The sequence below is a fragment of the Arctopsyche grandis genome, chromosome 2, assembly GCF_051622035.1.
Source record: "Arctopsyche grandis isolate Sample6627 chromosome 2, ASM5162203v2, whole genome shotgun sequence".
In the NCBI taxonomy this organism is placed as follows: domain Eukaryota; kingdom Metazoa; phylum Arthropoda; class Insecta; order Trichoptera; family Hydropsychidae; genus Arctopsyche; species Arctopsyche grandis.
In genome coordinates, this window is record NC_135356.1 from 20,553,208 (window position 1) to 20,578,517 (window position 25,310).

The window sequence follows — 25,310 nt, forward strand, 5'->3', positions numbered from 1 at the left end:
AAATTTTTCAATATTAACTCTTTTTGGAGCCTTTTGTAATTTTGTATTCATTATAGGTGGATTAATTATTAAAAAGTATAGTATAGTGTTTTAAAGTGGAATACTTTTTATATGGCATTAATTTGTTGGAAGATAACAATCACATCCCTGGAATCTACACGTAGAATTTTCGACATTATAAAATTGTATTTAAATTTCAAAAATTTTAAGGCCGTTAAAAGAATTTCATAGAAATTCTACGCGGTGTTGGTGATACTTTTGGGGTATACCCAAAAATTATACAATATCTTAACCAATCGGATGTGTTTAATCAATGACTCAATCGATATATTTGAGAAATATAAGACGTATCAAAAGAAAATTTGTAAATAACACACATATCTACATACATTTGTATACACACGATGATATTATTTTATATACACGACATTTTGGATTTTCAATAAGACTCGAGTCCTACTTCTGGTGGATCGATTTTATTCTAAACTTTCATTTTTTTGGACCTTAATATCGCTATTAAGATTATATTATAATTGCATATAAAATATCATAAAGACACAATAAACGAAAACCGTTTCACTACTTCCGGTTCTTAACCAAAACCTGATAAACTCTGAAATAGTATATGATTGTATGTATGCATGTACATTAAAAATATAAGTTTAAATTTTGATTCAATTTCAAAATTTTTCTAAGAAAACAATTCCTACTTACAATTTGCCGATTATTTTTAATCTTCAATATGAAAATGGTAATTTTTCGCAAGTTAAAGAAAGAAATAAGTTTGCCACCGCTATTCTAGACTCTGTTTGTAATATCCTTCATTCACTTTTTCCTCGAAAAACCTGTGAAGTGTAAACCAAACCTTTTTGAAAAATTGGGCTATTTACGATTTAATTTACAGATAAAAAATGGCGTCGTAGGTTTTGAATTTAGAAACTGCTGTTCCCCTGCGGGTTATTGTTGGAGTTCTTATGGTCCTTTGGAGTTTCTGATAATATACTAAGTTGAAATTTTGATTTTAAAATTTCAAGTTGAAGTTGAAATGTGGGTAATCGGTCTTTTTTGTTTGCTCTGATTTCATTTGTATTAAATAGAGATTTGGAACAATATATTCAGAGATTTGGCTCAAAAAAGAAAAAAATCGCTGGCTGCGAAATATATCGTAGATTGAAACATTACGAAAGATGTATCGAGAAAAAAATCATTCAACCTCGTTTGTGAAAATGCAAAATTTAAATTTGAAACTTTTTGCAAAAGAAATCGGAGGGTTCAATTTGAGAATACAACTTCAAAGTCGTAGAGCTAGTGGCATACATTTAAAGAAAATGAATGTACATACATACATATGTACAAATATATGCTTTCTTTTTGATAAACTACAGGTGGGTCGCCGTGAGTATATATTTCTCGATTTTAAGTAATCAAGACGAATATGTTGATATGGCCATATTCGAAATGTTCTGTCAATGCGCGATGGATGATTGGTCGAGCGAGCGTTCTGAAAAAGTTCCCTCCTTCACGAAGATAAATAAGTTTCTACTCCAGCATGCTGATGGACCGATGAATGGAGACTCGCATACGTCCGTCTAGCCATGAAAAAAACAAGAAGGTATAGGAGAAGGGACGGAGGAAAAAGGCCTAAGAGGGGAAGATAGAAAGAAAATCCTTTGTTGAGAAAAACCGCTAGTCCGATATGACGTACATACATATGTATGTACATACTAAAATATATAGTATATAATCCACATGTACGCGGGCAGTGTTGAGTGCGCAAGAAAAAGCTGTTTCTTGTATCATGTTTGGTGGGTTATTGTGCTTCGAGCTGGACCCCATCTACCAAGACTACAACAAATTAATCAACTAAAACGTCTTCCGTCTCCAGCAGCCGGCCACAACATCACTGACGACGACAAGGAACAGTGTGATAGTCTCAAACAAAGCTATCCATTATTCGTCTTGAGCGTTTGCCCCACTCCCGGTCGCAAATTGAAATATGTACGTATGTATGTCTCTTTGAGATGTACGCTCAAATGTTTAATGGTTTGTTATTTCGTAATTTAAAATCATTATAAACGTCATATACTATGTATGTATGTTTACTTTGTCTGTATAAGTAGTGCCAAAGTCACGAGAAATTTTGATCAATTCATTCGATATTTTTTTTATGTTGAAAATTGAAAATTTCACTCAAAGAGTCTCGTCTACAAGTTGCGTGATCCTATTTGCGTTATAATTTTTGTATATAAGAGTTACAGCTTAACATTTTAATAAGTTAATTATTTAATTTAAAATTATTTACTGGAAAACACGTTTCAATTTTAATTTATGCCAAAAGACCACGCACCTATGTATGTATGTACATACATTCATACATAATTTAACCATTCATGAGAATTTTTAATATAAGATTAAAACTTGTGGAGCAGTCTATAAAACCAGGGCTGTGGATTCGTAACAAATCTCATTTTTATTATTTTCTTCAATTAATCGTATTACGGTAAATGTCAACTATAATCTCTAATTTTACTTTAGGGTACATAAATCCACTAATAAATTTAAATTTAATAATTTTTTTATACAAATTATCATTTTTAATTACATTATAAATAAAATCGTTAAATTGCACGTTTTGATGTTTTGTGGTCAAAACCGATTGTTTTCTCCGTCTCATACTGTTTTTACAAAGTTTTTATTAGTTTCACTTCGCCAATCGGTCTGACGAACTTCCTACATTATTCCGATCGCTTTGAAATTTTGCCATTTTGCGAAGTTTGGCCGTCGATAGAGATTTCAATTGCTAATTCAATGGTGAAATATAATCGTAATAAACACGTTTAGTAATCCAAAATTTTTGAAGAAGGTGACAGTTAATCTACTGCCCACAGCCAGTAAGCTTGTTTGTTTGACTTTCCACCCCCATTCGTTTAGTCAGATTTTAATTGTTTAAACGCTTATAACTTTCTATTACATATATGCTTTCATTATCTCTCATATATATTTTTACTTCACTAATAGGTTATATAATGAATGTTAAAATGTTTATTTTATAATGTTGATAATTCGATATGCGTGCTATGGCCAAATTAACGATTACTTTCTTTGACATCTATCTGGACGAACCAGTCGATCTTTGTTTTCAACTCCTTTAGTTTGGCTTGATTTTGGACTGAGAGCGTCTATTCGGAACTGCGATATTTTGCGAAATTTATATTATACTATTTTTTATAAGAGATTTTTTACTCTCATTTTTACTCTTATTTTTCTCATTGATTTATTTGTGTATGAAATTCATACATACATACACTATGAATGTACGTACATTTTATTTATACCTATTTCATTACCAATAATTCAATAAATTGGTTTACATGTAAATTTTTAGTGATTTTATAATTCCTTTAATTTTTTATATTTTGAAAATCGCTATTATTTTCATTACTAATAATTTTATACGTTCGCAAAAAAAGTCGATCTTACTAAAATCGTTCAAGTTGTAGTCGACGCTTGAAGTCGGAGTCGGTAAATTTTGATTCAACTCCACAGCCCTGGATTCAACCGAATATACTTAATTAAGTCTGTTAAGTTTTTTGATTTAAAAATGTTAACTTAAATAAATAAATAATTTTGAAATTTTGAACGTCTTTCTTACACTTGCTTACGCCTTTCTTTTCACTAAACGCAAAAATTTCGTATTTATTCGATATTCTAGTTCTATTGAATATATACATAAATATTATAATTTATAGTGAATAAGATTTTCTGTAGGTAGTGTATTTGAATGTTGATTTGGAGTTTTATTCGGCCCAAAAATAATGGTTTAAGATTCAGGTACATAAATATTTCTAATTGCTATCATAATAGAGATGTTTGTCAAATCAATTTGTATGTATTATTTTGTAAACTTTAATATGATGATGTTGCAGTTTTAACAAACCTATTTTCTAGGCGTTTAATTTTTATTATGTATAAAATTTATTTTTATTTTTAAAGACGCCATTGTTTTGAAAACGCAAATAAATTGCAAGGTGCAAACATTTTCTGCAAATATATTATTGTTTGAAAGTTCTGCTTTAGACAATATCGCTGCAGTGTCGTTCGACTGTCACGATCAGAAAACTTCTTAACATCACATACGTACTGTTATTATTGTTACGAAGGAAGTTCTTTTAAACCGCACTTTAAGGAGATAAATAAAATGCAACAGTATTTATTTTGGAGAAGTACGGGCAAACAAATATTGAATGGGGTTTTACTTTGTTAATTTCTCGAAATTTTAAACTGCACTTAGCAGCATTAATAACTCAACTTCACAAAATGTCAGTTAAAATAGATTATCATTTCATGCTTACGATTAGTATCGTCTCAATATTACCAGTGACTTGTATGTACATATGTATGTATGCATTTGAAAACTTTTCGATTTATATTTCTTCTTATGCATCTTCTACTATGGCAATGTATGTACGTATACGTACAACCATGTGTGTGTATTGTTATGACCTCATAGCATTGATATTTATAACGAAGGCCTTATCTGCTTTCCACCAACGATAACCACATACGGTCGCACCAGACGAATCAGATTACGAACCATGCGAACCGTCAGCACATTCCACATTCCACATTCTTTAGATAACCACATACGATCGCACCAGACGAATCGGATTACGAACTGTGTGAATGGTCAACACATTCCACATTCCACATTCTTTAGATAACACAAGAAATGGCGTCGTCTATTTTGTATAAAAGGGGATACACGAACCCCGATAAGTTAGATTACCTCAGACAACACCACGTATAACTACTCTACTCTACTAGTGAAAACTCTTGTAAAAAACCTTGTGAAAACCCTAGTGAAAACCCTTGTGAACTTTTGTGAAAAGCCTAGAAAAACCTTGTGAAATTCCTTTGTTTAAAACTAGCATTTATAAACATTAACTTCAACTTAAACTTAAAACATCGAAGTGATCTGGACCTTTTTATAAAAGGGTGCCTATAAATATCTCTTAGGCTAATATTGTAAACATTATTAAAGAATATAATAAATTCTAACTAATAAGAAAAACAAGTGACTTTTTATTACGGAAACAAAAAGTGTTTATCTGGTTTGCTCGTAGATCAAACATTGATCTGCTTGTGAATCGGATATCAATTTTTGTGTCTCCGGTCCGTCAGGACATAACATAAAATGGTGGCAGCGTGGTGGGATTCCTAAAGGAAAACCTCACAGAAGACAGTCAAATAGAAACTCCATCTCAAAAGAATTTCTACGTCAATTAAGTCTACAAACTTGGAAAAGTCATTGTCAAGATATTGCTTCGCTGGAAGAGACTCATCTCACCCAGATATTCATTCGTGAATCGCGTTCACGTAACGCCGTGCTCAATCGACACGTTGGAACAGTATCACCCAAGACACATCGACGGATTCAAATCCTGGCAACCAACATCTTCGCGGATCGCGCAAGGTGGTGAACTTCGTTCTTCAAGGAAGCCAAGACTCCACGACTACGACGACGACTACGACTACTACATCTACAGTATTAACAGCATCACTTCACCTTACTTCACTTCACACCACGAGAGAGAGAGAGAATTCTTCTTCTACACATTACAGCAGTACAACGACCACGATGAAGATATTAATGTAGGTCTTTATTATAAATACTAACCATAAAATTGTACAAACACTGTAAACACACACATACATAAACACACACTACACACGAAAGGTAATCTCATTGCAAAGAAAAATTAAACTCACTTCTTAAACTTTGCAATTAATCAATTAATTAAAAACTCAAAATGGTTGGAACTTCAGGTGATAGTCCAATACCAGAGGTACCAGAAGCATTAACAAAATTCACGATAGGTGAAATATCTTTAACAATATTATTCAAGTTCATAACGTCATACAATGGAGATAGGGACACGCTCGAAATCTTCTTGACAAATTGCGATAGAACTCTTTTAATGGCTAGTCCGTCTCAAACAGAAACACTCTTTAAATATATCTTAGCATCATTAACAGATAAAGCGGCAATAGTATGTGCAAATCATGATATAAAATCATGGAAAGAACTTAAAGAAATCCTACGGAGGAATTTCGGCGAAAGGAAACATTACGCGCAATTGCTCATGGAACTGCAACAAACAAAACAAGGAGCCAGTGAGAAAGTAGCATCTTTCGTTAACAGGATTGAAACCTGCGTTAAAGATTGCCTAGTTTGCATAAAACAAACGGCCACGACGGAAATGGCAAAGGGCAAGATAGAAAGCATCGAAGAACTTAGTCTTCAAGTATTTAACTTCGGAATACATAGCTCATTAGCTACAATTCTAAGAGCAAGAAACCCAAAGACCTTAAACCAAGCAATAAACATAGCGCTTGAAGAAGAAAGGATAAACAAGCTTCAAGACTTTACCAGAAAACGATGTGGCATCTGTAATAAAGATGGCCACACGGCTAATAATTGTTATAAAAAATCGGGAAACGTAAATCGGAATAATCGCGATTTTACTAGTAAATTTAAAAATTTAAACATTAACACATACGAGGCAACTAAAAAAATATGCAAATTTTGCAAAAAGGAAGGACACTTAATCGATAAGTGTTATAAGAGAGCCAATCAAGGCAACGCCGTAGAGCGACCCATAAGTAATTTTAATTGGGGAACCAACGCTCCCGTGCGTCCTCAAAATAAATTCGTAAGACGGGACGACAAAGATCGTAATCCGCAGCAAAACTTCAATCGGAATGCGCAAAAGACGCATCTCCACATGATCAATAGATCAAAAAACGGGCGGCAATCGGTCGATGCTCGGATCGACTCAACCGATTTGCTTTAGATCCAATAATCTACCATCTAGGTGACTACAGTCTGGGAAACATGAAAATCCTTCGACTTAGTATACCGAAAGGAGATGACTACATCTTGAGATCATTCCTTGTCGACACTGGGGCAGGAATATCTTTAATAAAAGATTATTGCATAGATGAAACTGTTTCGTTGATAGACGAAAATATACATCTAAACGGAATATCCGGTGATTCCACGATCAAAGCCCTTGGAAGTATTTTTATTAACCTCATTATTGATGGTTATCGGCTCAGTAATAAGTTTCAAGTCATCCAAGATGATGATAGTTTAAACCTCGATTATGACGGGATAATCGGAGGAGATCTCTTAGAAAAGGAGAAGGCAACCTTAGATTACGCGAATAATCTATTGATTTTAAACAACGGCCTAAAAATAAAATTGAAACATAAAAGTCCTCTAAATGAAAATAACAATAATAACAATCTAAATGAAAATAATAATTCTGTAAATGAAAATTATGATAACGAAAATCATATTAATATTTTAAAACCAAGAACAGAAACCTTAATAGAAATCAATGTACTTAACCCTGAAATAGAGGAAGGCATTGTTGAACAAGAATTAAATATACCAGGAGTATATCTCGCTAAAGCCATAGTTAAAGTAAATAAAAACTCTAAAGCTTTATGCACAATTTTAAATCTAACGGAAAAAAGTATTACGCTAGATACATTGGAAATAAAATTAAAGCCAATGAATAAAGAAGTATATAAATTAGATAGAGACAATAGATCTAAAATCGAAGATAGAAAAGAATTATTGAACAAAACTATTAGAATGGATCACTTGAATCCAGAAGAAAAAATGTCATTAATATCACTTTGCGAAAAATATCATTACATATTTCATTTGACGGGAGATAAATTAACATCTACGGATTGCATAGAACATAAAATCATAACTAACTCGGATAAACCAATACATAATAAATCATATAGGTATCCAGAAGTTCATAAAAAAGAAGTAAACGATCAGATCGAGAAAATGTTGAACGAAAACATAATCAAACCTTCAACTTCTCCTTGGTCCTCGCCTTTATGGGTCGTACCCAAAAAGAAAGACGCCTCAGGACAAGAGAAATGGAGAATAGTTATCGACTATCGACAATTAAATAACATCACCATAGGAGATGCATATCCTCTTCCAAACATAAATGAAATACTTGACCAACTAGGAAAAAGTAAATATTTTACCACTTTAGATTTAGCAAACGGATTCCATCAAATCAAAGTAGATTCAAAAGACATTATAAAAACTGCGTTCTCTACACCCAATGGACACTACGAATATCATCGTATGCCATTCGGCCTTAAGAATGCACCAGCCACTTTTCAAAGGCTGATGAATAACATATTAAGCGGACTTAACGGTACGAGTTGCTTTGTCTATTTAGATGACATTGTCATATATGCAACCACGCTTAAAGAACATAACACAAAACTAGAAAAAGTATTCGACAAACTTGCGAAAAATAACCTAAAATTACAACCAGATAAGTGCGAATTCTTACGAACAGAGGTAGCTTATCTAGGCCATATAATAACTGATAAGGGAGTATTGCCCAACCCAGACAAGATTAGGTGCATCAAGGAATGCCAAGAACCTAGGACACCGAAGGAAATCAAATCATTCATGGGATTAGCTAGTTATTATCGTAAATTCATAAAAGATTTTAGTAAAACCATTAAACCTTTAACAACCCTGTTAAAAAAGGATACACTATTTAATTGGGGTCATGAACAGCAAAATGCATTTGACACTCTTAAAGAACAATTAACCTCAACTCCAATATTACAATACCCAGATTTTACCCAACAATTTATATTGACTACTGACGCATCAGACTATGCAATAGGCGCAGTATTAAGCCAAGGAAAATCAGGAAAAGACTTACCAATCTCTTACGGCTCTAGAACTCTCAACAAAGCAGAGATTAATTATAGTACCATAGAAAAAGAACTATTAGCTATAATTTGGGGAGTAGAACATTATAGACCATATCTGTACGGCAGGAAATTTACTATCTATACCGATCACAGACCCTTAAGATATCTATTCGAAATGCAAAAACCCGGTACATCTAAATTTATTAGATGGAGACTCAGACTAGAGGAATATGATTGTGATATTCAGTATAAAGAAGGAAGAATTAACTGTAACGCAGACTTCTTATCTAGAATCAAAAATGAAAGCTATGAATCATTTTTACGATATGATCACACTAAACTCAATTTAAAAATGCAAGAAATACAGAAATCATTATTAGAAAGCGACAGTAATATTGCACACTGCGTTTCTAAAGATCTGAAAATGTCTAAAGGCATTGCAGAAGAAATAAAAGGAATAATAAAAAACTATAATGAATTAATTAATACGAGACGAGATATAACAGATATATTACATTCAAAATTCGAGAATAAAATAATTTATCATTTAGTAACGAAAGCAAAATACTTTGACAAACCGACATATGAAAATGTCTTTCAAACGCTTAAAAACCTTAGAGATCTTTTAAAGGAAGATAAAATCAAAACCCTAGCTATACCAAAACTTGCTAGTGGAGAAGATAATTTAACTTGGAAACGAATTAAACAAATGATACAATACGTATTTAGAGACTCGGAAATAAATATACAATTATATATAAAACCAATTAACGTAAATCCAATAACTTACGACTTGATAAACGACTCAGAACTTTTATCACCTATCAGAACGCCTGATATAGACGAACTAATTCGGACAAGAGACGATCTTGACGAAGAAACCATGGACTTCAACGAAAACCTGTTCGATGAAGAACCAGATATTCAATTAAATTACCAACCTTCAGATAACGAACAAGAGATAGATTCTTCTAGCGAAATTAACTTTAAAAACTTTATGAGAACAATAAAACTAGGAACAACCGAAAACAACGAAAACGTTACGGAAACGAACGGATACTTATTAACCAATATAAATATTGCGTATCCAACATCATTAGACCTTGATGAAAACAACCCTTATTGTTTATCCATATTAGAAGACTTATCCAGTCAAGAAATGTTATCAGAAAGAGAAAAACAATTAAAAGATGTGATACTAACAGAATCAAAAGATTTCAAAAGGAAATACTTTCACTGTTTCACTAAAGTTCACTATTTCGATAAAACCGAAACTAAGATAATATTCGAAACGTTAGTTAATTTAAAAATTAAATTAATCGAATTTAACATTGACCAATTAGCAATAGCAAATTTCCAAAATCAATATGACACTATGTCAACTGCTAAAATAAAACTCATGATTGAATTTATATTTAAAGATACAAACATAAAAATACTAATATGTCATAATAAATTAATAACTCCAACATCTAGCCAAATACCAATCATCTTAAAGGATAATCATAATTCTCCAACAGCAGGACATACAGGATTGATGAAAACCTTAGCTAGAATAAAAACTAAATATATTTGGAACAATATGAAAGACGACATATTAAATTATATAAAAAACTGTATTGATTGTCAGAAAAACAAAACTGATAGACATAAATACAAGGCACCAATGGAAATTACCACTACGTCAACGACGGCATTTGAAAGAATAGCCATAGACATTGTAGGACCATTAAACGAAACCGAAAAGGGAAATAAATATATTCTAACTGTACAAGATGACTTGACGAAATATTCTCAAGCGTACGCGATAAAAATAACAAATTCAGAAACAATCGCAATTAATCTTATCACACATTTCTCACATTACGGAATACCGAAATCATTACTCACGGATTTAGGAACTCAATTTACAAGTAACATCACGAAAGAACTTACGAAATTATTAAAAATAAAACATTTGAAAACTACGGCATATCATCCACAAACTAATGGAGCCTTAGAAAGATCCCATTCAACTCTTAAAGATTATTTAACAAACTTTGTAAACAATACTCATACAAATTGGGACGAATTATTAACATTCGCAATGCTGTGTTATAATACAACACAACATACCGCAACTAAATTCACACCTTACGAACTAGTATTCGGACATACGCCAATATTACCTAGTTCATTGAATGAATTAGAACCAGACGTAACATATGGAACATATATAAATACGTTAAAATTCAGATTAGCAAAAATAAGAAATCTTGCACGAGAAAACATAATTCGCGCCAAGATACAAGCTAAAAGAAATTACGATAAGAACATTCACGACTACAATTACGAAGTGAATGACTTAATACTGTTAAAAATGAATATTATACCACGTTCATTAAACAAGAAGCTGACTGCGAACTGGAAAGGTCCATATCGCATTACTGAAATACATAATAATCAAACCATCACCATTCGAATCGAAAATAACCGATTGAAACGCGTTCATAAAAACATTATAAAACCATTCTATGGATAAAATATTTCAGATTGCTCATCCTAACCACCAGACTCGCATCCTCACAAAACATCACTACCATTCCAAAAGGCAACGGCCTTTACTTCAATCAAATCGGAACGATCAAAATAAGCGAAGGAAGCTGGAACGTATTAACATATATTAATACAACTATTATTCAACTTGAATTAGATCAAATACGCGAAGGACTTACAAATCTTTCAACGAAATGTCAAATTATTAGAAAAAATATTAGAAAAGTAGGATGTTATAAACATCTTAATCCTTTAGAATCATTATATGAAGAAATCAAGAATAAATACCAAGATATAACTTATCTAGTATTAAGAAAACGTACCAAGCGAGGACTTATAGACGGAATAGGTACAGTATTGAAAACCGTATTCGGAACCTTAGATGCAGAAGACGCTAAATACTATGACGAATCAATTGATAAAATAAACCAAGACGAGACCCACATAATAGAACTTATGAAAGGTCAGATACACGTCACAGAAGACGCAATAAATAGCTTTAACAAAACAATTGTTAACCTTAATAATAATGAAAAACTCCTGAATATAGGATTAAATAAAATAGATTCACTATTAAATAAAACTAAATTAGAAATAGACTTTACCGAAATGAACTCAGTTTATAGGGAACAAACGGAATTATTAACTTTAAATCTAGATAGATTAAGAGATAGAATAGAGACAATAATTTACTCCATTCTTTTTGCAAAACAGCAAATATTACACCCAGACATATTATCACCAGCAACCTTATATAAAGAATTAGAAGATAAATCAAAAATGATACCCAGTGGATATGAATTGCCATTACCACTTAGATATGAAACCTCACATACGTTAATGGACATAGGAGAATTGATAGTATATTCCACTTATGGAAAAATAATATATTTACTAAAAATACCACTAGTAACTTCAAACGAATACAAACTTTACAAAATGTATCCATTACCAATTCCACACGATGATCATACTGACATCTACTCACTAATACTACCAAATAAGAATTATATAATAAAGTCAAAAGACGAACTAACTTATGCCATGTTTGACATAATAAAAGAAAAATGTAAGATTATAAGTAACGGAAAATATGTATGCACGGAACTGAATCTGTTGTCAGTCCATCAAAATAATGAATGTGAACCCAGTCTACTAATCAATAATGTAAGAATTATTCCAGAAACTTGCAGAACTAGAAATATAAAAGGAAAAATAAACCTTTGGCAAAAGCTCACAGCTAACAGATGGTTATATACCTTATCTGAAAATGCCAGAATTAAAATAGAATGTAAAGATAAAATCAGTAAAATTGTAGAATTAATACATACAGGAATGTTAAGTTTAGACAAGAATTGTAAAACTTATAATGGACTTATAAAAATCTCATCTAACGATCAATTACAAGTAGAATATGAGAATCCATACTCAAATATTAACATCATTAACGATAAATGTTGTCTACTTAAAGACTTTAACAGCTCCTTATATAACGTAGATCCTATTGAACTAGAAAACGTTGAACTTTCGAATTCAATGAATACAATAAATAAACTGGAAAAATTCAACGACAAATTGGAAGATTATCAAAATCAACCAATCATTGTGAAACATTCACATGTACTTTTATATATATCTTTAACAATAATTATAATCATAAGTATAATCATAACCTTTATGCTTAAAGGATACATAATAAAAAAATATTGTAAAAATAAGCCCAGATTCAATATACACTTCAAGAAAAGAAATAATTTAGAATCAAGTAACGTAGAAATTCTAGATAATGAAAGTTCGCCTATGACAGCCGAACAAAGATTAAACTCAATTCAAATTCACTAAATTCAAATATTAGTGAATTACTTTAAGAAGGGAGGGATGTTATGACCTCATAGCATTGATATTTATAACGAAGGCCTTATCTGCTTTCCACCAACGATAACCACATACGGTCGCACCAGACGAATCAGATTACGAACCATGCGAACCGTCAGCACATTCCACATTCCACATTCTTTAGATAACCACATACGATCGCACCAGACGAATCGGATTACGAACTGTGTGAATGGTCAACACATTCCACATTCCACATTCTTTAGATAACCACATACGATCGCACCAGACGAATCGGATTACGAACTGTGTGAATGGTCAACACATTCCACATTCCACATTCTTTAGATAACACAAGAAATGGCGTCGTCTATTTTGTATAAAAGGGGATACACGAACCCCGATAAGTTAGATTACCTCAGACAACACCACGTATAACTACTCTACTCTACTAGTGAAAACCCTTGTGAAAACCCTTGTGAAAACTCTTGTGAAAACCCTTGTGAAACAATTGTGAACTCTTGTGAAAAGCCTAGAAAAACCTTGTGAAATTCCTTTGTTTAAAACTAGCATTTATAAACATTAACTTCAACTTAAACTTAAAACATCGAAGTGATCTGGACCTTTTTATAAAAGGGTGCCTATAAATATCTCTTAGGCTAATATTGTAAACATTATTAAAGAATATAATAAATTCTAACTAATAAGAAAAACAAGTGACTTTTATTACGGAAACAAAAAGGTGTTTATCTGGTTTGCTCGTAGATCAAACATTGATCTGCTTGTGAATCAGATATCATTTTTTTGTGTCTCCGGTCCGTCAGGACATAACAGTATGTACATTTATGCTGAACATAAAAATACCTCTTCTTTAAACACAATTTTTTAGTCATGATCCATTCCAAATAAGTTGCAGGATTCTATGATTTTCTGTAGGTTTTTTTGTTACCCCGACGTTAGACTGTTGAAACTTACATGCATACTTTAGATAACTTTTCTGCCGAAATTGCATCTTGTTTAATTAATTTTTCACTGGAATTAATGAATTTAATACTTGAAAATCACAAAATGACACAAAGTCGTCAGTATTTTTTTAAAACGTGTTTATATTTTTATAAGCTTTTTATTAGCTTCACTCTGTTGGTTCGTGACATTCCTGCCCGTCGAAAATATTTTATCTGATTTTGAACCACTTCAACTCTTTAGATCGCTTTGACATCTTACCGACATACAGGGGTCAGATAACATTCAGGTAAGCTAGTATCCCTGACATGAAGCTAATGGAGTTTAATCATGAACGAACTCATTAAAATTTACATCGGAATCTTGTGTCAAATCGAAGCGATGATAGGTCACCATCTCACGAAGCGATGACAGCCCCTTCACAACTCACAGGCTAAACAGTTTTAACAGTCACATTTTTCACTCTCATTTACACTATACTTAACAGAATGAAATTACTAAATGTCCTGTGCATTGAAGAATCAGATTGCTTGCTTAGACAAAACACAACATTCTGGAACTCTATAAAGCATAAAACAAAATAATTATGATAACAAAAAGCTTTTTATTTTAGCAAAAAGATATTTACTTTTACCATGCTTGTTTTTATTGAATATTATTTTTTTCGATTAAAATAAACGTTTATATTACAAATACCGAGCGAAGCCGGGTAAAACAACTAATATTCTATAAAACAGGAATAGAAAAATTTATTTATTAATTTTCAGTAGATGGCGCAAAAAGTTCGTGGCACACTATTTGCCAAGAGGAAATATAGATAGCAAACAATATATATATATATATACAGATTTTTTCTTGATTCTACTACCTAAACCTTACATACATACATACATACATACATAAAACTTCACAAAGTCTCTTTTGAAATTATATATTAGATTTTAAAGTTAAAATAGTTCAGTAAACTTAATGAATACTATCTAAAATAAAGTTCAATTATTATATGTAAAACATATATTCCGCTTTGAATTTAAAACTTTTTTTATGCAAGGTAAATTAAGTTGGTTGAATGCTGTTCAATTTATGCTGAATTATGACACTGGTAAAGTGTAAATTCTGTAGTGTGTAGTATAAAATACTTACATGGCTGTTTTTTTCTTAGTACTATAAGGTAGAATGTCGGTTTGACCCCTGTGATACGACGTCGAGTATACCTAAAGAGACGCATCGTAAAGTGACTCTGCATCTCTGAACGCACGCGTGCATTGCTCATATCATAAAAGTGAATACACCCTTAAACACGTCGCATCGTAGGCCTAAAAAGGACATTCGTGTGAAGCCAAGCTTAGAACTAGTACATATCCTGACACCATAATCGAGCGAGCAAAGGGAAAAATCCCCGCGAGAGTCAAATCTCCCTCTTCGGCAACACGTATAACGTACACTACGGAATAGAAGAAGGTGGGTTGGCGAAAGGGTTTTCGATAAAGCTCAAAGAGCAATCGGTTAATTCACACGTCGGGGCAGGGGCTTCAAAGCTATCGACGCGGCCCGCAGCCGGTCCCTACCCACTGACACTTGAGTGACGCGGACAAGGAGAACATTTCACACTCGATATAGGGCCTTTTTAGCATGGTTCGCATAACGTCCATTGTCAACCGGGAGGAGAAAGGGAAAGCAGGGAAAAGGAGTACATCAATCATTCGACAGGCGCAGCGCGTCCGGTTGACCGTGAAAAATGAGACGAGGACGTCTATCCCGGGAGCGATTAATGAAAAACGGCTTCCTTCCAGTCGACCGCTGTAAATCCATCAAGATTCGGAGACGGAGGAAAAACGGCCGAAGGGAGGAAAAACCGACCCCCCCCGGATTTTCCCGCCGAAATTGACACGGGGACACAATTCGCGGCTGAATCCAACTCAAATGGTCAACGGGCCGGATTAATTGAGCGGCTTCGGGCTTTTGTTTTGCGTCGCGGCTTAGCCCACTGACAAGAAAAGGTGTGTCTATTCAAATTTGGCCACTTGCGACGCTGTTTCATTTTTCTTTTGCCTTCGAAAAGTTGTGAAAAGAGTGCCTCAAATATTACGTTTGGGAAACTGTAATACTTCACAAGTAAAAAAATTCGGATGCGACCAACCCGTGACTTTATCTATGTATTTGAGGAATATAAGGAGGTTACAAAACAAAATTACACATTGAACCGTACAAACACATTCACACATACCGGCAGCATTATGAAATACTAATAGCTATGACAGCATTTTCGATACAAATTGAGCGCAAATGTAAGTTCTACTTCCGGTTGTTGGATTTTGTTCAATTTTTTTTTATTGCTTAAAAGCACTATCAGTATTATACATAATATAAATATCAAGAAGATTAAAATAATTTACAAGGTTAATTCAAAGAAAAATAATGAAATATTGTTTAAAAAAAAAACTACTTCCGGTTTACGAATTCGGACCGAAACCTTATCAGCTCTAAGTTAGTACATAATGTTTCACTGTTTGTTTTTTTTTATAATTAATAAATTCCTTTAACGCTTTTAAAAGATATTACAATGTATATCCAGGAAATTTTCCCAATTAAAACTATTCTTTATAATAAATACTTAATATTTCTACGTGCTTTCATTTTAATCTTATATAAATTTAAATCGGAATAGGGTTTATCATTAAAAGTTAACATTATCATTTTCATTGGTCGGCCCTTTATAAAAAAATTGTTTAAAATGAATAATATCTTAAAATGAAAAATATCTTAAATAATATCTTAAAATGAATAATATAATAACAGAAAATAAATTTCTCGTACTGAAATTAAGGAATACAAATTCAGAAAATTGGCTTTTTTTCTGTATTTATAAAAACAATTGTGCGTATTTTGGTTGAAAAAATAAATTCTTTTGGCGAGTGAATTGTGAAAATATAGTGTTTACGCTATCACTTTATTTTATTTGGAATTTCTGTTACTTTCTACCTTTATTCCAAGAATATTATGTTATATTATATGACAGATGAACAGAAAAAAAAGTTTATCCTTCGAGTAATCCTACGTCAATATAATGTCACTGTGTTTCCTGACCACCTTCTCGATTTCTCCGGCTTATTGTCGCAGCCGAAATACGACGAATCTTTTTCGAATTGCGAAGAGGTCTTCGAAAAAGAAGAAGAAAAAAAATCAGACAGATGTCTACGGAGAAAAGTCTCGAAGCTGTATGGAAAAAATTGTCGATTTTCGTTTTGCGGCTCTTCCGAGTGAGAGAGAAAGAGAAAGAGCAGGAGCGGGTTTTGAATATCAAGTAAGTTTAAAATTTCGGACCCGAACCTCTCTTGTAAATTAAAAACTTTTCCTGGCAACGCAACGGTCGAAAAGCCCGAGAGGAAAGGCGTAAAGGGGAGGTTAATTAAAATTTTGCTCTTGTTGCTGCGAACAAGGAAGCTCATAAGTGCTTTTGCACTGATTAATAACGCAATCACACGATTCAATAAATGCGCCTATAACAAATATGTACATACGTACATATGCGAATATAAATAACAGTAAACAATTTCACACACATTTGATTTTTTATAACGGTTTCCAATTTGTTGGAACCGTTTCAAAGAAAACAGATAAATTGGCATAGGAAAAGATCTGATAGGAAAAGATCCACCAAGGGGTCACATATACATACATATATCAGCAGCACAGCTAGGGATTGAACCCGTGACTATACGAAATCATTACACAATAACCATTGATCTATGATGCTGGTATGTACTATATATGTATTTTAATATTTTAGCATATGAGCCGTTACATTTGAAAGTGGCATAAATGTACTATTCTTCGTTCCGAAAACTATTTCTCAAAAAATTGATTTAATTTTTTCTTAAATACCGAAGCATTAACTTTTGTTTCATTGTCTTCATTTATCCATGCTTCATTTAAGCGTTGAAATTTTCAAAAATTGACGCGTTAACAATTCCAAAAGAAAATTTAGATACGTAAAATATAAATATTTGTGTTTTGTATCGTATAAGTATTTTGGAATTATTCATGTTCATTCACACATCCATTCGTTCATTCATTCATTCAAGTTCAATATGTATATTTAGTGTATAGTTCAATGTATATATATTTAAAAGTTATTTGAAAATAAAAAAAAATCGAACACAGGACCGACACATTTATTTTATTTATTTAATAACTCAATATGCCATAACCCATGCGATGATATTTCGATATAAAAAGGCGATGATAGTTAGTAAATAATAGTATATTATTGATAATTAATAATAGTATGTCTCAGGATCCCGGGAACGATCCTGAATTCCGTAGGTAGGTATGTAGGTAGGTAGGTAGGTAGTTTCTACCTTTTTTTCGTGTTAACCAATTAAATATAAATATTATATTATTTAAATAAATAAATTTAAAAGGTATTTGAAAAAAATATGACCGCGTACGGATCAAACACAGGACTGACATATATATATATATATATATTTTTTAATTAATATTTTAATATGTCATGACTAGAGGTAGGACCGGAAGCGTGCCGTTTATTGTTCAATTGTTGTAAATGCTTTGTAAAAAAGGTTCGGCAAACCTTTAACAATACATTTACAACATTTGAACAATACACGGCTCCCTCAGGGTCCGGTGACTAGTCATGACTAGAGACACGTATCTATTTTTATGAAGAATTTAATTTTAAATAATAAAAAAAATTGATGAATTTTAATAAAATTTATATATGTACATATGTACATATTTATATATGTACATATGCAATTTAAAGACAACGCAACAATTAAAAAATAATAGAAAAATTCAAAAATGTTTCGGGATTAAAATTACAATGAAAAAAACATGAATATAAAAATACAAAGACAAAAAATATGAATATAAAAATATAATACCAATTAAAATTTATTAAAACTCAACATGGAGCATATTTCTACATATTCTTTTTTGATATTGGTGCGACGATCGGTAATAATTATATTGTATTTACTAAAATACCTTTCAGCATCCACACTATTGACGGGACACCAAATAGATTTTAGAGCTGCACAACTAAACTCTTCATATTTATTTTTTGTTGCCATCAATAATAGCAATATATCTGACGTGGATTCACTTTTAATATTCTCTATTAATTGTCTAAATAAGAAGAGGTATGTAAAAAGTGCTTATATCCTCCCAAGCATTGGAGTCTCTGTTAAACCATTAAACATGCCAGGTTTCTAAAAAACAAAACTGTTTCTTTAGCATGAATATTAGATTTTGTACCTGGCTCAGATGGATTGAATAGTTTACTCAATGTTTGGAGGAATAGATTTGTCTCATTTAGTCTTGAGTGCGAGTGTAGTTTTAAGACGCTTTTTTGAGAAGCCTTTTGGATACACAGCTCCAACTGTCTTCTTTTGTTTACAGTAGTAGACAAAAGTAGTTGCTTGTTTTCGACAGGAAAATTACCGTCTATGGTAAACTGCAAGCTCTGTTTTATCCCCTCAATTTCTTCACATAATAAATGGGCAAAGGGATAGAAAGACCCTTCTAAATTGTCTATTAATTTTATAAATTTTATGCAAATTTCACTTTCGTTTGTTATTTTGGCATCTATTCGCATATTTTACGAATTTAGCATCTATTAGCATCTATTCCGAATTTTAGCATCAATTAAGCATTAATAGCAAAATGCCCAAAATACGTGTCTCTAGTCATGACTCATGCAATGATATTTCATCGGGCACAACACTAGTATAATATAAAAGTGGATATTTTCAAGATAACGATTTTAGAGTATTTTAGATTTTGATGGTGTATAATCTCATCGAGCGAGTTTTCCAGTGAACATTTGTCAAAAAGTCGCGTGTTGGCCCCACACTTTCTTGTTTATTCGGACGAAGGACTCTCGGCGTGTTTCCTATCGGTCTTTAACTGGCCATCTTTCAGCCGATGGTTCAATTCAATCAATCACCCGGGACGTTTGATCCGCTCACAATGCCCGCATGGCTTACGGAACTGCTGAAACTTCGCACTTTTAAACACCATCAATATCTTCCATTCACCTGGCATATATGCACATACATATGTACGTACATATATACAATGATATATAATACTAGTGAATAGCCCGATGAAACATCATCGCATGGGTATAAAATTATTATATACTCGTATAAAACTAAAAAAAAAAATCCGGAACCGGAACCGTTATTTTCGTAGACTCTCATAGATAGTTTTCAATTCTTTATTTGTAATAATTTACAATTCTTAAAAATACGCAGACTCCCATAGAGAGTTTTCAATTATTTATTTAAAGACCTATTTTTTTCTATTATTATTAGCTATCGCCCCGAGCGATACTGCAAATCGAAATCGATTCACTCGATCCATGACACCCGACTACTTCCGACTTCTTCCGACAACTACCGAAGATATGACTCCGTTTTGATTGGTTGTCCATACGTTCTGTACGATTATTGAATATTAACGTTATTTAGAGCAGCCTTTATATCCGTATCATGGTGTACTGGTCAGTGTATATTGATCTGGGCGCGATGGGGGTAGGTTCGAGTCGGCGTCCTGGAATTGATTTTATTTTTTCAAATATCGCTAAAATATAAATTAATTTCAATTTCAATAATTTCAATTAAAAATATATATTTAATTGTTTTATATGAAAAGAAAAAAAAATGGTTCAAAACTTCGCTAAATGAAATTATTAAAATTACGTATTTTTATATGGCGAGAAGGAATATTTCAATTAATGTTTAAAAAAAAAAAAAGGGCGAAATGAAAAATTGGATTTGGCACGATGTCCGAGACCATTAGCTCATTTAGACCCATATTCAGGCTATTTGGGGTGATCGGTTCGAGTCGCGACAAAGTCGTCTCGTCGAAAAATGAATTAATCGATTTTTATCGATTCGTTCATTATGTTCGGCGAGAGTTAGGACACACACACACACCCACACACACACACACACACACCCACACACACACACACACACCCACACACACACACACACACACACACACCCACACACACACAGATTACCGTCGTTATATATATGATATATTTTTTTCTATTATTTTTATTTCATTAATGGAAGCTCGGATTACGTCCACACATACCGTAACGCACGAGACGGGGACTTTTGTGTGTCCTATGAGTAATGTACGGTGTCTGTTAACGCGTCGAGGTGATCACGTAAATTGTCGTGAGCCACTTAGCCGAGCCGTTCTGGTGTACAGTTGCAGGGCTAGTGTATACACTTACACGGTCCATTAAAATATCAAATGTCCCCCCAGGCCCGAATTCCTCGAAGACTCGAAAACCATACGGCCTGTGTACAATGTACCGTGGGTTTCAAAGCGACCGTCGTATGCCGGTAACATTATGCACTTCTCTACATGCATACATAATATGTATATTAGCACGTTTTATTTTACCTATTACAAATTGTATATCATCATCATAATCGTCGTCATCTACAGCCACTTACCATTCACTGCTGGATGAAGGCCTCTCCGACACGCTACCACTCGTCTCTGTTTTGCGCAACTTTCATCCATCTCAGCCCACACATTTTCATAATTTCGTCTACCCATCTTCTCTGCGGCCTTTTGAATTCTCTTGGGTACCATTTTAGTACTTCTTTTGTCCATTTTTCTAGCTATGTGGCCCGCCCATTGCCATTTCAATCTCTTCACGTCATCACTCCATACGTCATCACTGGCAAAACGCATTGATTGAAGATATTTTTCTTCAGAAAGAGTGGCATTTATGATTTACAAACAACATTCATTCGTCGAAATCCACTCCACCCTAATTTAACACGTATTTTTATTTCTTCTTCTTTACTCCCGGGCATGTGTTCGTTATTTGACATGAATATAAATAATTATTTAATACTTACACTATTTTATCATCTAATGAAATGCTATCAGACATTCAATAAGTATTGAACTAATAGTTTGGTATTATTTACACTAATTTTTAATCTTATTTTCCTACTTTACCTGTCCAGCTGTGTTAGTCATGAGAAAATTTGACATCGAGATTTTGACTGTGGTTGAAAAAGTTTCAGTTTTGTATCCCTTGACTATTGGAAATAGACTATTGATATAGTGTGAAAGATACAGTGATTAAAAAAAGATTAAAATCTGACAAAACGAATGGGGGGCGAAAAGTCAAACATATAAGGCTACAGGCTAATAGCAAATGGTTAGCTGCCACCGACTCCAAAATTTCTATATTTCTATTTCATTTATATCTCACTATCTAGTAAGCGGAAATAATTGGATTCTCTATCGGGGGCCAAACTTCGTAAAATAGCAAAGTTTCAAAGCGACCGAAAGAGCATAGGAAGGAATGTCTTGCGAGCGCACTAGGTGAGATTAATAAAAACCTTAAAAAATGAATGTGCTTACTTACGAAAGCATATATGTATGGTGTTGAAATATTTCCTGTATATACATATGTAATAATAGTCAAATTTTTGTTTCATTTTGTTTTTATGTGTAACAGATTTATATTTTAAAATTGTCGCTTGTTAAAAATTTCCCAGTATGCCATTTTTGGCGAGGGTGCTATATTTGTCTCATTTTAAATATGAGGTATATTTTACTGTATGAATTTTTCTTATTTTCTACATATATAGGGTGTATTTTACATAGAGTATATACTCGATTTATCCAGTGTGGATTTTCCGTGTGTGTTAAAAGCATTTTGAAAATGTACGACCGCTGTATGTTAGCAAATTTTTTACCACCCTTAATATCTGCATACATACTATAGTGGTCTTATTAAAACTTTTACTAATGAAAATTACGATATTTTATTTTATATATTTAGTCATAGCGACATAAAAGGTAACACCATATCGTCGCAATGACAATGAAATGAAAATAAAATAATACAGAACACATAATTATAGTATACATATGTATGTATGCATATAAACACAGAAACAGGAGATAAATTTCAATAAATAGAGAGAGTCCATGAGAATATTGGTTCTAAATCTAATGGTCAGAAACTGTTCAGGGACTGAATATCTAAAATTTTCTTAAATGGGATTGTAAATTTCATCCCCCGAAATCGCTAAAGAGTATTTTGATAAAAATTGACATCTCCTAGAAGCAAGAAGGGTGAATCCTAAAGAACCAAGCACAAAAGCACTGGGATACAAAAATGGATAATAGCCATACTGTCTAAAATATAAGTAAGTAATTAGTTGTTTTACCCGGCTTCACTCAGTATTTGTAATATGGCGAATCTAAGTAGCTTAAATATGGTGAATCTAAAAGTAAATATTCATTTGTTTTATTATTACATTTATTTGAATCGAAAAAAAAATATATATCGAATGGAAACCATATCGAATCATCGTCATAGAAACTTTATTTATTTTCGATGTTACCAACCAACATTAAAAACTTATAGTTACAAAGTCTCTTTCGAAATTATATATTAGATGAAGAAATTTTCTTTGAATTCTTTCTAATTTGAGATAGTAATTATGTAGTTTGACTGGGATACCAAATGATCAAGCCAGTCTAAGTACTAACGTCAAATACAATTAATGTTTTCGAAAGTGCGTGAATTTCTTATTATATAGCCCTAGAGGCTTTTGAGCACATTATATATGTGAAGATTGAGAAACCACTTATTTACAAAATTAATTCCTAGGTTCGTCGTTTTATATTCAAGACAAAGGGAACAAATGATTTTGTAAGAGAACTGAAGTGGTAAACAGGTAAATAGGAGAAAATATGGCATTTATTAATGCAGAACGGGAGATGATTATTCGTAGCCCAATCATTTAGAGAATCTAAATCACTAAGTAATAATTGGGTCAGATAGGCCATTCATGCTCCTGAATAATTTAAAATCACCAGCATATAATAAAAAGTAGGAATAGAAAATTGCTTTGTGAATAACAATAATACATATGTTAAAAAACAATGGCCTAAGATAAGAGCCTTGCGGAACGCCAGAGAAAGTAGGATATTTAATAGAAGATTGATGACAATATTTAACAAATTTATATCTGTCTGTCAGGTAGTCAGTGAAAAGATAAATTAAACTATTAGAAAACCAAAATTAAGTTATTTAATATATACATGAAGTAGTTTAATATTGGTCTAAAATTTGGAAGAATAAAATAATTATGGAAGATGTTTCATTGAATTCTGAATTTTTATTGTAAATAGTTTGAGTTCGTTATTTTCTCATCGTTGGCCCGAATATTCGGGAGTACATTACAATTATTAATATGGAAATCTTTATCTATGTGGACTAAGGATTGGAATTTACCGTCCAATTTCAAAAACCGGTAAATGCTAAATGATTTTTCCTACTACCTGTATACAGGTATGTATGTATGTACATATGTATATACTGATAAATGAAAAAATATTTTCGTCGATTAGATAACTGAGTGTAGTTACTTCTCCTAAAAACGTTAACCTAGATTGAATTGTAAATAATTAAAAATAAATCTCAGGTAAACAATGTCATAAATTCATTAAAAAAATTTCCTTTGAAAGTCTTATAATATAATATTTAAATTGTTGTAAAAATCAAATTGACTGCTCTTTGTGGTTATTACAATCTGGTATTTCATGCGATCGTTTATATACGCTTGAAAGTTGATTAAAATGCAAATTAAAATAAAATAATGGATGTTCAACTCAAAAAGGTTGAACACTTTGTTCTAAGGGTTAATAAAACCGCGAAATGCACAATGCAACCCGAGGGTCTTTTTTTGGTCCTTTTATGTTTGTTCACCAAGTACCCGGTACAATTCTGCGCATTTTGGAAACGTTTTAAAATATATTTATGAATAAGTAAATTTAAAAAGTTAAAACGAAAATAAATATTTCAATGTTTTTGATATTATTTTCTTGTACTTGTTTAATAGTGACTTTAATATAAAATACGTAAATCCAATATGAGTCGAGTAAAGTTGTACGAATTCAAATTAAACTTTTTCCTTAGGTAGAATGACGCGTCGATATGAGATTCATGTTTTACACGCTTACAATCTCCATTTCGATTTTATCTTTGCGAGAAGGAAGGCGTTTTTTTGTACGTATTTTATAAAAAAAATATCAGATATTCTTCGTACAATATATACAACGTCGATATTAACATAATCGTATATTTTATGTGAATTACGAGACGCGTCTCGCTGGAAAAA